Source organism: Lolium rigidum, chromosome 3, assembly GCF_022539505.1.
Source record: "Lolium rigidum isolate FL_2022 chromosome 3, APGP_CSIRO_Lrig_0.1, whole genome shotgun sequence".
NCBI classification, from domain to species: domain Eukaryota; kingdom Viridiplantae; phylum Streptophyta; class Magnoliopsida; order Poales; family Poaceae; genus Lolium; species Lolium rigidum.
The window spans coordinates 303,328,836-303,342,785 of NC_061510.1; the positions used below are offsets into that span (position 1 = coordinate 303,328,836).

At 47.7% G+C, this 13,950-nt stretch overlaps 2 long non-coding RNA genes across 2 annotated transcripts; one reads left to right on the plus strand and one right to left on the minus strand.

Annotated features, from left to right (window-relative positions):
* The first annotated feature begins 425 nt into the window (after positions 1 to 425).
* Positions 426 to 2,748, plus strand: LOC124699773. The gene is made up of 3 exons (XR_007001515.1): positions 426 to 507; positions 706 to 1,085; positions 2,601 to 2,748. It is a non-coding gene; the product is annotated as an uncharacterized LOC124699773 (long non-coding RNA).
* A 5,558-nt stretch (positions 2,749 to 8,306) lies between these two features.
* Positions 8,307 to 9,164, minus strand: LOC124699774. Its single transcript, XR_007001516.1, has 2 exons — positions 8,901 to 9,164; positions 8,307 to 8,664 (listed from the first exon to the last, which is right to left on the minus strand). It is a non-coding gene; the product is annotated as an uncharacterized LOC124699774 (long non-coding RNA).
* Between the last annotated feature and the right edge of the window lie 4,786 nt (positions 9,165 to 13,950).

The window sequence follows — 13,950 nt, forward strand, 5'->3', positions numbered from 1 at the left end:
GCATCTAAGACCCCGTCCCTGTTCTTAAAGCTGGACATCTCCAAGGCCTTCGACTCCGTTGGTTGGGCTTACCTCCTGGAGGTGATGATAGCTTTGGGGTTTGGCCAGATTTGGAGAGATTGGATATGCCTATCGCTCGCCTCTGCTACCTCGAGAATCCTTCTCAACGGGAGGTTTCTGAAATCGGGATGGGGAGCAGGGAGATGTGTTGGGATATAGAGGTGGCGCCCGAGAATTCTCCGGGAGGTGCGGCGGAAACCGGAAGAGGAGGGGATGTGCACGGCAACTCGAAAAGATCTTCATTTCCCCTCGGTAATTTGGTATTATTTCGTTTGTGCTTTGCAATCGATGAAGAATATCCAATTCCTGAACTATGACATTGTGTATTGCAGGTGGTTGCCAATCAGCAGGCGCGAATAGAAATGCAAATTTCACCTCCATCACTATCCACATCTGCCTATCTCCTTTGTTGCCTCAGGTGCTCCCTCTCCTAAGAAACTCACCAAGGTCTGGTTCTCCATTCTGATTATTGCCTGCATGTCTCCTTTAATGTCTACGCCTGATATCTCTTCGTCACTTCTTTGATACTGCATTCTAGGTGTTTGTGTCAATAGCTCAAGGAACGTATTGTAATTAAGACTAGACATTAATATGGCTCATCTCAACAACTGGAGTATGTATTTAATTGTTTTTTTGGTATTGCAGCTAAATTCTGGGTCTCTAATCTGCTTGCATTGTGAAGATGAACAAGTGTTTGAATGTTTTTGGCATTAACAAATTTCAGAACAACAAACTGATGAACTGGTACACTGTGGTAATATCTACATTTTGCTACCCCTTGTACACTGCACGCCATGGATGCATGTATTCTTTCAGTGTGAGCTTGTAGGTATATGACATGTTGTTGCTATAAATATGTCTTGCGCCTTAATTCTTGCAGATTGAATAGTAGAAGGTAGTCAAAGGCAAGAATTGTGCAACCGACTCTTATGCATAAAAATGTTAGCATTATAACTGGCTTCCATTGCAACCTTGATCAACATGAAGTTCTTCCTTTACAACGTGTTGATAGCAGGAGCCAATTGGTACCTGAGCCTCATCCCTTTTTTTTCCTATACAAACATAAAGATAGTCTTGTGATTGAACAAGAGTTCTGCATTAGGTGCGCTACTGGAAAAGTCTCCTTCTATAATTTACTTGCATATCCTATTTGGAAACATCACTCTGGCACTGGTCAATGTTTTCTTAACAAGTTCCTATGGTATCCATAAACCATATTTGGAAATTAATTATGCATAGCTGTGTATTATGCATTTTTTAGCCATATAGATGGTTAGTCACATCATTCCAGGATTCTAGGTTTTTAATGTTCGATTCAGTGTAGTGAGGAATATATTCAGGGCTTTATTGTGCCTTCTTTGAATGTTTGAGTACTTCATTATCTTGATAATGGGGCTTGTCAAGCTGGTAGTGAATTTGATAAGGTTGGAATGATTTCTCTCCTCAATCTTTCTTTGTGTTCAATGTCTGAGACCGAATATTCTGTATCCTATTCAATACGGATCTTTTTTGTTATATTTCAATTCATTTTCAGGAATGATGGTGATAGCTATATTTGTCAATTTGAACATCTTATCCGATGCAATTTGTACCTGGTTTCTTAATATGTCACTTTGAAGCAGAGCAATGTTCTATTGCAGTTGGTAGGCACAAATTTGGGTCTAGAAGGTGTTTTGACCATAGCAAATTAGTCAATGTTCATCCTAATCTGCTAAGCTGGTGTATATCTTCCTGATAATCACCAATTGACCATCATGCATCATGTTTTTACTGACAAACAAAACTTCGATAATTAGTACTGTCCTTCTACCATTGTAAGCACAACTGTCCAGTTAGGCCGTAGAATCACAATATCGTGTATAAGCATGTGCATTCTCAACCTCGATGGATTGTTAGAATTTCCCAAAAACAACTTCGATTTTGTATGTTTCATCTAAATAACTGTGTTTTTTTATGTTTCATCTAGGTTGCATTTTACCCATCCTTTTGGTTTACTTACTCCCATAGGCAATTATATTATCCTATTTTAAAAGATTCTGCAGTTATATTTACCATGCAAAGCTTTATTTTCTAAGCATTGTGAACAAACAGTTATCAAGTAATGAACCAGAAGTAAACCATTGTCCTATTTATTGCAATACATGTTGGAGTGTGCACTTTAGCTGTATAGAGAATTAACTGAAGCCTCAAATACACGACAGCAATCTATGATTAAGACAATATAATGGTACATCTTCTACCACTTAAACAACACAAGTGCTTCCTACCTTCGCTTTCTTTTGAGCATCAACGAGCGCAGGGGCTATGTGCACTGTGGTAGTGCAGGTTTGTCGAACCATTATTTTGCAAGTATATACTCCCTCCATCCCAGGAAACATGTCAAAAGTTTGTTAAAATTTAGATGTTTCTAGACACTAAATAGATACATCCAAATTTTGACAAACCTTTGACATGTTTGGTAGGACGGAAGGAGTACTTAGTTTGTAATGGACAAAAAATATCAAGCTTTAGAGAGAGTGATTATATTCTTTCATGTGCAGATTGCAAGACCAGGAGGATTCTTATTTGGATGGAAGGGTCATTTTGGTGACATTGTATGGTTATGTATCACAATCAAGGGGATTTGTAAACATGTTTCGTTCATATGAAATTTCGAGGTCTTGAAATTGATTAGTGATCTTTTTTGGATGATGCTCGCTGACTTATTTTTTTTGTAAATTTGAATTTAATTCATCATACTACATCAGTAAGAAGTATATATGGTTTCATCAGTGGTGTTTTCTATTTGTGTACCACACAATTGTCATGCTTCTGGTTGAGGATGGCTGTCAATGCCATGTAAAACCCATTTCATTGTGTGTGATTTACTTTTGTAGCGGTTTAGAATGTTTTTATTGCTATCTTTTAAAACAAATGAAGAACATTTAAAAAACAAATTGGAGACGATACTAGAGTACATCTAAGTTCAAAATATAGGAGGAATGACTTATTTCAGGTATAAATTTGCATTAGTGAAGACGTGCGAGCACGTGCAAGCTTACTAGTCTACCGAAATACCAGACACTTTTATTACTCCTAATTTTGTAACGGAGCCTACTGATCTTGGCAATTGGATGAATTCAGGGCCCTCGGGGGTAAGATGGAGAGCTCACGCATGGCAGCAAGAAGAGTTGTCTCTTTGCCCATCCTGCTCTGCCATGGCAGAGGTAACAAGCAAACAAAACAAATCTGCTGATTCGAATACAGTAAATGCAAGAGATGAATTAGCTAGATTGAGTTCTTTTGTGTGACGTAATTCTGCAGCGGATGAAGTCAGTGTCCAAGAAGAACGGTGAAATTTCTGTGTTCATCAGGGTTCACGAACCTGACTTTCATGTCCTTTTTAGATAATGACTTTCATGTCCTACAATCGGTATGCATCTTGTATCCAAACTAGGGTCCCCCCTTTACTCCCTTTCTCCCCAGATTATATGAACATTGAACAAGGGTTCATTCATCTCCCATGATGCAGGTTGGGGCACTACACTATCCCCGAAGAAATGGAGGACAGTCTGCAAGTGGCTCAGCTTGAGGCTCGGCGTCGACCCATGTCGCCAAACAGAACAGCACCTCTGTGCGTGCACGATGGCTTTCCCAGTAGCATGGTTTGGTAGCTTGTAACACTACATGCCCTCATGTAGTATTGGTGCTGTGTAACTGATAAGGAGTGAGTGCATGCATCAAATATTTCGTAATGCTGTAATAATGCTACCCAAACACGTTGTCTGTAAAATCATATCCATACTATACTATATGTGCTCTCATCATTGCAGAAAAAATTGGATTTCAAATATGATCAGAATCTTGCTAAAATGCAAGAAGAAAACCTTTGCAAGACTGTATAACGAATGCTTATATGTTCTGAACTATATACTATATCAGTTTTTATCAAGAACTGGGTCAACTGAAGCCTCTGAAGCTAAATCAGTTTGATCAAAGTTTAGGTCCACCTGAAGCTAACTGTCATTGCCGTGGCGGCGCCAAGGTCCGAACTATCGTTACAAGGAGACGAGAACCAATTTATTTTTACAAGCGCATATTCGAAAGACAGGAAGTGGCATATATGAACAGAGAATGGGCGTCGTGTTCAGGGTGGTAAGGCGGCATGCTTTGAACTGAAGACTGACATCATCACTGCACTGAAGGTGACATCCTCTGAACTGAAGACTATGATCATCACTGCACAAAAGGTGACTGAACTGACGACTGTCATCATTTCTGCACAAGAGGAGCAGACCACCAGTGTTACTTACTCCTGAACAGGTCATGGCTTAAAACACATACTGGATCCACAACATCTTCTCCTGAGGAATGTAATTAAGAACTAACCTTGTTTCGTGGTCGTTTTATCCTGCCGGGGCCCCTGTTCTCCCGAGATTCTTTGGATTGTTCTTCCTTCTGCGCCGGCTCCTTAGCCTCTTCTGGTAGTTCGTTCATGACAGAGCCCGTGTCTGGGTCCTTAGCCTCTTCTGGTACAAAAAGATCAACACAGGTCAAACGAGTGTGTGTGATCATAAAAGGAAAACAGAAAGAGGAGAATGTGGTCAGTGCACTCACTCCCTTTGGCCACAGGTCTATTCTTACATCCTCGGCAGGTGCACTTGGAGGTACACCTGTAATTGTTCTTAAGAACAAGAACCAGCTAGCCTCGGTTAGGAGGATAAGAGAAGAAGCATGTCTAGCTTTAAAGACGTAACAAGAATAATGTACTAGTACATAAGAAAGACCATGAATGCAGAAGACACACCTTCATGCAAGGACAGACCTTCATCCTGCAATGCGATATCTTGCATGCGCACCCTTTGTGACTCGGAGGCGGAATAACTGAGATCTGAAATACCTGCAACACACAAACAGTTGGAGCAAGTACGGGAATCAGAACAGCTAGCATGATAAGTGTTCATGAATGTGGTTTGCTTCAAGGAAGAAGAAGAAGAAGCATATCTTACTGTTTTGCGCTTCAACTTCAAGGAAGAAGAAGCAGCCTTCAGGTTCTGCGTTTGCCTGGTACCTTGGGCACTCACCATGCTGCTGAAATCAGTCTGCTCCGGTAAATGTTAATGACTGAGGATGGCTGCAATACAAAAGATGGAGATGAGACAGGTTCAATCAAATGAATCAAGTTTGCAGACATCATACTTAGAATTTCCATCCATCCATCCATCCACAGTTGTAAATAGCATCGAAGGAACAGAAAACAGCTAGTACTGGATTGGTGGCTGGGCATTTGACAAGAACAGCAGCAGTAGGAATAGGATTTTGCTTGATCGGAAGACCAAACTAGTAGTCTACTACAGCAGCAACAGATTAAAAACTAGGTGAAGATGAAATGCATCATCTGCTAAACACGAACGCACCAACAACGCCTGCAATAGCCTACTGCAACTTGACGGTATATTCAGCGATTGGGGAGAGGGCGGTCCAGGCATTTGACAAGCATAGCAGTACGAACCGGATTTTGCTCGGAAGACAAAACTAACAGATTAAATAGGTGGACATGAATGTGTCAGAACCCAAACGAAGATTGAGAGAGGGATTATGCAACACTGATTCATTCCTTCACAGCAGTGTACATATTTGTAAGAGTACAGGTCGTGGCTAACTAACCCACGTATGGGATGCCGTAAGACTAGGTCCTAATGAACGTTACAAGGTACACTATGTCCATGACTGTACACACGATCACTAACACCCCGCCGCAGTCTTGTCGTCGCCGCCGGGCAAGACACATAGACTGGAACGAAAGTACTCAAACGATGCCGTTGGCAACCCCTTTGTCATCACATCTGCCAGCTGCTGTGTGGTTGGGACATGAACAACCCGGAGTTCACCAAGAGCCACCTTCTCCCGCACAAAGTGGATATCCAACTCTATGTGTTTAGTGCGTCGATGATGCACTGGATTGGTGGTCATGTAAACGGCTGAAATATTATCGCAGAACACCACCGTTGCCTTCGGAACGGAACAGCCGAGCTCACCAAGAAGTTGCCTGAGCCAAACACAGTCAGCGACCGCGTTCGCCACAGCCCGATATTCAGCCTCCGCGCTGGAACGCGACACCGTGGCCTGGCGCTTGGATGACCAGCTGACGAGAGCGCCACCAAGGTAGACGCAGTAGCCCGAAGTGGAGCGCCGTGTATCCGGGCAACCAGCCCAGTCCGCGTCGGAGTAAGCGACGATGTCCGTAGATGGTGAGGCATGAAGGAGAAGGCCGGAAGTAGTGGTGCCACGAACGTATCTGAGAATACGTTTGATGATGGCAAGATGACAGTCCCGTGGATCATGCATGTGTAAGCAAGCCTGCTGAACTGCATACGCCAAGTCTGGCCGCGTCATGGTCAAGTACTGTAAGGCGCCGGCGAGGCTCCTGTATTCCGACGGGTCCGACACAGGAGAGCCAGCATCAGCTGCAACCTTAGGAGATGTGTCGATCGGGGTTGTGGCTGTCTTACAGCCCACCATGCATGCACGTTCCAAAATCTCCTCTGCATATTGCGCCTGACTGAGGAAGAAACCGCGAGGGGTGCGGCGCACGCTGATGCCGAGGAAGAAGTGTAGTGCACCCATGTCTTTCATGGCGAACTCCCGCTGGAGTTTGTTGATGATGGCCTGAAGCAGCGAGGTCGATGAAGCAGCCAAGACGATGTCGTCGACGTACAAGAGGAGGTACGCGCTGTCGGAGCCCCGCCGCAAGATGAACAGCGATGCATCGGAGCGGGACGCCGTGAAGCCAAGAATGGTGGCGAAGTCGGCGAAGCGGCGGAACCAGGCCCTGGGCGCCTGTTTCAGGCCATACAAGGCCTTGTTGAGCCTGCAGACATGGTCGCGGTGGCGCGGGTCGATGAAGCCGGCCGGCTGGAAGCAGTGAACCTGCTCATCGAGAACACCGTGTAGAAAGGCGTTTTTAACGTCCAACTGGTGCACCGGCCAGTTACGCGAGGACGCCAGAGTGAGGACGGCGCGGATCGTCGCCGGCTTGACGACCGGCGAGAAAGTTTCGCCGAAGTCGATTCCGGGCCGCTGGGAAAATCCACGCACGACCCAACGCGCCTTGTAGCGCTCCAAAGAGCCATCGGCCTTGGTCTTGATCCTGAAAACCCACTTGCCCGTGACAACATTAGTCCGCGGTGGTCGAGGTACGAGCGTCCAGGTGGAGTTGGCCAGGAGGGCGTCGTACTCGGCTTGCATGGCGGCGCGCCAATTGGGATCCCGAAGAGCGGCACGCACAGAGGTGGGAAGGGGAGAAATAGTGGTGTCCACAAGATGCGCGTAGCGAGGGTTTGGCTTCTGGATGCCATCGCGAGCACGAGTGACCATGGGATGGCGTACAGGAGAAGGGGTCGAGGGAGATGGAGTGGCGGCGGCCGGCGTTGTGCCAGGGGACGTGCTGAAAGAGGGAGGCCCATGGGCTAGCGAGGGGGAGCTGGACCGAGCGGAACCAGGGGAGTTAGATGGGCTGGTGGGTCGAGGTGGAGACGAGGCGCGTGGCGCACATGGAGTGGAGGTCGAGGTCGGTACGCATGCAACGCCTGGATCGACGTACGCCGGAGGAGGCGGATCGGAAGCTGGATCGTGGGAAACAGGCGTAGCGGGAGGAAGGGAAAGGAACGGAAAAACCGTCTCCACGAACGTGACGTGCCTGGAAAAGATGATTTTGCGATTCACGGGATCGTAGCACCGGTATCCTTTGCGACCGTCAGGATAACCAAGAAAAACGCACGCAATCGATCGAGGGGCAAGCTTGTGGGGAGTGGTGGCGAGAATATTGGGATAACAAAGACACCCAAAAACCCGAAGGATCCGATAGTCCGGAATAACGCCATGGAGAGCTTCGTACGGTGTGGTGAGTAGGTTGGGCTTGCAGGGTCGTCTATTGAGGAGAAAGGTGGAAGTGGCTAAAGCTTCTGCCCACCAAGGAGGCGGCATGGATGCATGGAGAAGAAGCGTGCGAGTGCCGTCGTTTAGAGTGCGAAGAATCCGCTCAGCCTTGCCATTCTGTTGAGATGTGTAGGGACAAGAAAGACGTAGTAGAGTGCCATGGGAAGCGAAGAGAGCACGATTTGCTAAGTTGTCGAATTCGCGGCCATTGTCTGTTTGGAAGGCTTTAATGGGACAGGAGAATTGCGTACGGACGAAGGAGAAAAAGTGCTTGAGAAGGTTGTGAACTTCAGACTTACGACGAATGGGGAAAGTCCAAACAAAGTGGGTGAAATCATCAAGAATTACTAAGTAATATTGATAACCTGAGATGCTAAGTACAGGGCTGGTCCAAAGATCGCAATGACAGAGTTCAAACGGAACAGTAGTAATGGTAGATGAAGGATGAAAAGAAAGCCTAGTGTGTTTCCCTAGTCGACAAGCCTCACAATGAGTAGCCTGACTTTTATTACAAGTGAATTGAAAATATTGAGATGCCTTCTGGAGGACCGGAGCACCAGGATGGCCAAGGCGCTGGTGCCAGAGCGTGGCGGAGACGGTGGCTTGGAGACAATGGCGGGACGGCACGAACGGGTACAGATCGCCAGACGAGTCACATCGGTGAAGCACCTTCCCAGTAGCTAGGTCCTTGATAGAAAATCCAAACGGGTCAAACTCAATAGAGACATAATTTTCACGAGTAAAGGAACGAACAGAGACTAGATTCTTGATAAGGTTGGGTGAGATTAGAGTTTTATGGAGATAGAAGGTGCGGGTGGGGGAAGGGAGGGAAACAGATCCTGTGCCGGTGATGGGAAGAACAGAGCCATCGCCGACGATTATTTGAGTAGGAGATGAAGGGGATGGAGAGGAGGAGGCTATACCAGCACCGGATCCCATATGTGAAGACGCGCCGCTGTCCATGATCCATTCACCACCGGGAGTTGAGGATGATTGCATCGACATCTGGTTCAGGGCAGCGATGAGGGCAGCTTGATCCCACTGAGGTTGCTGGCCGTGGGGCGCAGTCATGGCGGAGAGCCCGGTGGGCGCGACGGAGGCCTGGGGACGAGCGCCGAGCAGACCCGGAGCCGACCACGCCTGAAAGGTGCCCGCCACAGCAGGTGTGGCAGGTGCAGGCGCGGGAGCACGGGGAGCAGCAGGAGGCGGGCGATAGCCAGGAGGAGCCACGCCGCCGCTCCCGCCGGATGAAGAGCCGCCGCCATAGGTGGTGATCCCGTTGGAGGGATTTTGCTTGCGCTTCTTCTTGCGGCCGTTGGAGCCTTGCCCACCGGCGTTGTTGGAGTAGGAGCCGGAGCCGGCGCCGTACAGGGCCTGCGGAGGGAGGGCAGGCGCCGGGGCTGGCGCAGCCGTAGGCACCGGGGCGGCGTGGTACGCGCGGGCCAGCAGGGCCTGGTGGGCGGCGATGCGCGCCTGGTTTGCAAGCCGCTGCTCCTCCAACAGGAGGAAGGAGCGCACTTTGACGAAGCCCGGAACGCGGCCGCGCGTGAGGTGGGGGATGGCGTGCTGGAGGCGCTCATCGAGTCCACGCAAGACGACGCGGACGAGCTCACGTTCCTTGACCGGCGCGCCCAGGTCACGAAGGGTGTCCGCCATCTGCTTCAGGCGGGTGGTGTACTCGACGACGGAGCGATCTCCCTGCGGGAAACTGTGGAAGTCATCAAGCAAATAAGTGGCCCGCGCATCGCGGTTGTTGCGGAAGAGGGCGCGGATGGACCGCCAGAGGGAGTAGGCGGTGTCGCGGCGTTCCTCGACGATCTCCAGCGTTGACGGCGTCACCGTGGCGCTGTACCACGAGAGGATGGCGAAGTCGTTGAGGACCCAATCAGAGGATCGTTGGGCGGGCGAGCCATCGACATGGTCCGTGAGCCCGAACTTGGCGAGCGCTGTGAGGAACTGGCGGCGCCATAGGCCGTAATTCTCCTTCTCGAAGTCGAGGATGACCAGCACGTGATCCCGGATACGAAGGGCCTGAAGCTGGATGGTGGGAAGGGGCTGTGTTGCGACGGGCAAGCCGAAGTCCTCGTCGGAGCTGGAACCGGACGAGTTGGAATCAGACGAGCTCATGGTGGAAGGGATTGGGTTGAGGAGAAGAGAGGGGCAGCGGAAGAAAGGGTGCTGGATCTAACAGTCTGATACCATGTCAGAACCCAAACGAAGATTGAGAGAGGGATTATGCAACACTGATTCATTCCTTCACAGCAGTGTACATATTTGTAAGAGTACAGGTCGTGGCTAACTAACCCACGTATGGGATGCCGTAAGACTAGGTCCTAATGAACGTTACAAGGTACACTATGTCCATGACTGTACACACGATCACTAACAGAATGCAGCAACGCATGCCAAGCATGGATGAACTAGCAAATTTGCAGATACACAACCCAGATAGGAGACGCACGAACAAATCCATCCATGCCTGATCGACGAACGAACAAAGGGAGTCCCACACGAACAAATTCATCCATGCCTGAACTAGTAACAATTTCTCAGCCTACGAAGCGATGGATGAGTAATTCATGGTCCTTCGTAGATCGATCAGGTAAACGAACCAGAAAATCGGGGGAAACCGACCCAAACTCGCGAACATGAATCCGCCGCAGATGGTTCTCGCGTTGGCCGTTGGCGTACGCGCGTGGCTAGCGAGGAGGCCGAGAAGCGGAGGGGAGGGGGTGCGTGCTTACTTACTCGAACTTACGGAGGAGACGTAGTAGAAGGCGGAGGCGGCTTCGTAGACCTCGTCGGAGTTCGCCGGAGCGGAGGAAGGAGAAGGGCGTCCGCGTCAACCTGCGCGCACGCGTCCGAGGAAGCGGGGGAAATGTTAGCCGCGCGCCTTGCCGCGAAACCCTAGAGGAGGGCGGGAGGAAGCGGGGGCGAAGAGCAGGAGACGGGCGGCGGGGACTAACCGAGGAGCCAAGGAGGGATCAGCCTCCGACGTCGCTCGCCGGTGCCGGCAGCAGCGGCAGTCGCGGTGGCGAGTCAGCCGCGAGTCCTCCCTCCTCTCTTCCCGTCTGCGACGCGAAGCGCAAGGAGCGTGGTGGTCGGGTCTATATGAATGCAGCAATGAGCCCGTGGTCCAGCTAAGGCCGAGGGAATGCGGCCCAGTATAAGCGAGATGGCCCACGCCAGGTCCAACAGCAGCGGCGCTCCGGGCAAATCCTACTACATGCTACCTTGGTTCGCCTAAAAAATAAATTATATTGTTGATGCGCCAAAGCCTTGCGCCGCATGCCCTCCGACGCATGCGTGCGGTGTGTGGGCCAGGCCCGTTAGTGTTGACGCTTGCCGGAAAAGAGGAAGAAGATGGTGGCCACCGGGAGAAAATGGGGACGCGGCGGCGACCAACCTCACCGATGCCAGGGATGACGCGGATGGCCCCAGCGCCCCAGCGGAAGTGAGTCCAAGACATCAGTGGAGACGGAAATGACACGGCTAGCCGCGGCGTCGCCGTCGAAGGTAAGTAATAAAACTTAGGTTTAGGGTGCGGGTGGGGTGTGGGGAGCTCGGCCACGGCCCACGAGGCCCTTCTGCGTGCGACACGTCATGACGACACCACAAAAGGTGGCGTATAGGCGCCCCGGTGCTCCGCGCACGCACATGACATTTGGGTCGTGTTTGGGTAGGTCGCTGGACATTTGGCCTACTCCTAGGAGATAAAAAATGAGGTGTTTACTTGCCTAGAAGGCTTGTGCGTTTTGGCCAGACCAGTTCTGAAAACATTCTTGGGTCTGGCACGGGAGCTGGAGTGTGGCCCGTTCTAACTGCTAGGTTGCATGCGTGTGGAAGGAGAGGGTGACGCCGCGTCCCTTCAGGGACACGCTCCATAAATCCCCTAACCTCGCCCACTCCTTCTTGTGAGTGTCACTCTCTCCACTCTCACCCCTATTCGGCACATTGAACATCGGTAGTTGCACTACTGCTAACGAATCAACCGCATCACCGCGGCGAGGAAGAGCGGGATCGGGCGTGGAGAGGAAGGTGACACTGACCGCGAGCACGATCGGCACCTGCACCGCGATAAAGACTTCACAGTGACCTCAACCTCGCGGCGGCCATCTCAAATAGTTGTAAGCATTTGTACCATCTCCACCGACACTCATTTATCTGTAGGGACACACACACTGATGGAGATTGCAATGACATGCACACTAGATCTGTTAGTGTAACCAATAGGGTTAGATTGAGGATTTATTGCGGCACTTCGCGATTTATGACAATCTGGTAATGGTTTTGAGGATTTCAGTTATGTCTTGCTTCGATTTGGTAGCTGTTTAGATCGGTTTCTAATTAGCTGGAAACTGAAATTACTGTAGATGCAAAGAGGGGATAGGGTTTTAACACTGCTCTTTTTGGATATATCGTGGCTAGTAATACATGCATGTTACATAGGCCGATGATTTTAGCATTGCACTTCCTTATATACAACGGGTTGATCAACACTTACCAAGTGTCCCGCTTTTTTGAAAGTGGTTGTGCTTAGTATTTGTTAAATGTTGGATTATCTCATAGACCGTTGAGTGTATATTTGATATGAGACTAGAATGTGTACAATAGACCGCTTTTAACAATATATTTGGTAAAAATATATTGTTGTAAATTTATCTATTGTTATAAATAGATGTTTTTTATTCTATTTTTGTAAATATATTTCTTTTTATTTCTGTAAATAGATTTTTTTATTCTATTGTTGTAAATTTGTTAATTTAATCTTTGCTGATTTATCTATTGTTATTAATTTGTTAATTATTATTGTTGTATATTTGTTATTTGTTAATTATTGTTGTAAATATATTTGGTGATTTAGGGTTTTTAATTAATAAAAACTATGATCCAGAACATATGGCAGCGTTCCACTAACTTTTTTACGTGTCTTCAGGAGTGACATATGGTGGACTATAGCGATCCGATTTTGGATAACTATGATCCGAAAGCTGAAGCACATATAAACAACATCATAAACGATGATATTCCCTATGTACCGCTATAAGATGAAGAAGACGATGTTTCTTCATATCTAAACCTTGATGGTGAAGGTGAAGGTGAAGGTGAAGGTCAAGGTCAAGGCATGGACATTGAAATGTTTGTCGGAGGGCAAACAAACAACGATCTCAAATTCCAAACAACCAGTGTAACATCCCAAATTTTAAAACAAAGAAGAAAATGAATTTCACTTATTTCAAAATTTTGGAGCCAACAAAAACTTTAAGGAAACCACTTGATATGCATAGTATTCAAGTATGAATGATGTGATTTTTGCCATGATTGTTTGTTTGTTGTATTGAACATGTTTCAAAACCCTAAACCCTACTTTTTTCAAAACCCAAGAGGAACAAATAAAAAGAAAAAGAAAATAATAGGGTGAGGCATATGTGAGCAAATGGCCATACCCAATATTGGCCTATGTCATATCTACTTTACCCAAATGGTTTTTGACCCTTAACAAACTTAACCAAATACTAAAGGAACCCAAAAGAACACATTTTGGATCAAAGAGAAACCAAAATAAAAGAAAAAGAAAATAAAAATAGCATCACATATGAGGCTATGGCCATATTTGCAAATCTTTGATCTAGGTCATTTTACCTTGTGCCCATGGTTTGGAAACATAACTAAACTCAAAATAACACCTTTTGTGTCAAGGAAACACAAATCAAATCAAAAGAAATAGCAAAACCTACTCACATGTGATAATGGTCAATTTTGACATTTACATCAGGGTACCCACTTTGAGCCCCTGTACTAAGAAATTTTTAAACTAAACTCTCTCAACTCTTTGCACCTCATCCAATACCTCATCAAGTTGAACACTTTTGATGTTGACCACTGATGACCCACAAGTATAGGGGGTGTATCGTAGTACTTTCGATAAATAAGAGTGTCGAACCCAACGAGGAGCAGAAGGTGTTGACAAGC